Source organism: Galeopterus variegatus, unplaced genomic scaffold (genome assembly GCF_000696425.1).
Source record: "Galeopterus variegatus unplaced genomic scaffold, G_variegatus-3.0.2 Scaffold716, whole genome shotgun sequence".
NCBI lineage: Eukaryota > Metazoa > Chordata > Mammalia > Dermoptera > Cynocephalidae > Galeopterus > Galeopterus variegatus.
The window spans coordinates 128,612-130,980 of NW_007726827.1; the positions used below are offsets into that span (position 1 = coordinate 128,612).

The window sequence follows — 2,369 nt, forward strand, 5'->3', positions numbered from 1 at the left end:
TATATTACATTTTCTCTTCATTTTCACCTTCTTTTGGATTAATCAAGATTTGTTAATTATCGTTCCCCTTTATAAGCTTGTTATCCATTTTAAAAAAAATTATTTTAGTGATGACAACATTTCCTTTTTTGACTGCACAGAGTCTAAAACAAATTATTACTTTTAACACATCTTGGCTAATGCATAAACTTTAGAATATTTTAACTTCATTTATCCCTGTTATCTTTTGTGTTATTTTTTCTATTATCGTTCAAAAACTCATAAGATATCAAGATGTCTTATGAGTTTCTAGTCACTCAACTGTCCTAGTCACTCTTATTTCACACATATTGACCCTTATTGGTGTTTAATGCTTGCTTCATTTCTGTGATTTTACCTGGGCTCAGATACCTTATTCCTGAAGAGCTTCCTTTAGAATATCATTGTAGTGTTTTTTTAGTTTCTGTTATTCTAGACATCTTTATCTTGCCCTCATTTTAAGCATATTTTTGCTCAGTATAGAATGCAAATTTGGCAGTCATCTTTTTTCAGCACTTTATAGGTGGCATTCCAAAGTTTCTAGCTTATATTATTTTGTTCGTTGGATTATTTGCGAGAACTCAGTTGTCAGTAATAGTGTTCTTTTTCAACCACCATATCTTGCCACCCCTTGTTGCTTTAGTATTTTAGCAATTTTACTCTGATACTCTTCAGTGTGGGTTGGTTTTGGGTTTTTTCCTGCATGGAGTTTGTATTGATTCTTAAATTTGTGACTCAACATCTTTCGTCACTTTGGGTAAACTCTTGGCCATTATGTTCTCAAATATTGCTTCTGCCCCATTCTCTCTCTCCCTTACTTCCAGGACTCCAATTTCATGTATGGAAGAGCTTTTACCCATGTTTCTTATAACAAAACCACTTTATCTTTTTTTTTTTTTCTCTTTTTTTATCCTGGATAGTTTTACTGACTTTTCTTCTTCTGGATGATAAATTCTCTCATCAACTATTTCTAATCTGTTGCTAAACCCATCTGTTCTTAATTTTGGTTACTATATTTTTAGTTCTAGATTTTTCCATTTGATTCTTTCTTATAGATTCCAGTTTTCTGGAATAATTCTCCATGTTTTCATCTATTTTCTTGAATATTAATCACAGGTATTTACCTGGATTTCTATTTTCTGGGCTGTGTTTTGTTTCCTTTTGGTTCTGTCAGTTGGCATGCCTGGTTTTTTGTTTTTGTTTTTAACTGAATGCTGGACTCTGTTTAAAAAATTTGTGGGTGCTCCGTTGATGTTATCTTTCTCCAGAGAGGGGTCCTTGAACTTTAGCAGGCAGTTAGAGTAGATGCAATTCCCCTTAATCCAATCAGGGACTGAGTTTATTTTAGGCCACGTATTTGTAAGATCTGTTCTATTTCTAGTTTATCCTTATACCTAGAATGTATTCTTTCATGATCTCAGATAAAAGCCTAATGTGCTCTCCATTTTAAAGAGCTCTTAACTCCAATTTTTATATTCTTAGCATCATAAGACCACTGTTAACTCTCTTTAGCTCTCAGCTTCTCAGTCTGTCCCTCTAATAAATTGGTAAATTCTTGAGGAGAAAGATGGATCATACTATTATCTTACATATTTGCTCTGGACTTTACTCCAGAATCTTAACTCTTCAAATTCTGGCTGTCTTGGTAGCCCTAACACCAAGTTTTTTAATCTCCCTAACCTCCTGACACAGGTTTTGGGCCTTAAATTCTGCCTTATTTGATTCTAACATTATGCCTCCTTCCTGTTGTCTGACTCTTTGCAGTGTATCTTTTCTCATCTATTTTTAATCTATTTTTGTCCTTTGCTTTACATGTATTTTCACAAGTAACTTATAGATCGATTTTATTTTTTAATAATATGACAGTCTCTACATTTTGATATTGAAATTCAGCCTGTCCACATTTACTGTGACAATCAATATAATGTTTCATTCCTCCAATCTTATTTTATATTTTCTTTGTAATAGTTCATCTTTTTTCCCCCATTACATTTACTGACTTATCCACATTTACTGTGACAATCAATATAATGTTTCATTCCTCCCATCTTATTTTATATTTTCTTTGTAATAGTTCATCTTTTTTCCCCCATTACATTTACTGACTTGTACAATGTCATCTTCATTTCCTCCATTCCACCCCAATTGGTTTGAATTCCTACTGGGCTTTTTCATTCCTCTCATGATCACAGTTCTATCCCAAATAATTATTACAATGATATTTCTATTATTATATCTAAAAAGTAATTCCACTGAATTATTTCCTCATTCATCCTGAGTTCCAATTTATAGGTTTTTCCATAATTTTTAAATAACATAGATATGGGGAAGATCTTTTAGAGCAAGTCAAA

General features: G+C 32.3%; 1 protein-coding gene across 1 annotated transcript in view; it reads left to right on the top strand.

Annotated features, from left to right (window-relative positions):
• The window catches only part of HTR2A (5-hydroxytryptamine (serotonin) receptor 2A, G protein-coupled), a 72,852-nt gene that overhangs the window by 9,398 nt on the left and 61,085 nt on the right, over window positions 1–2,369 (top strand).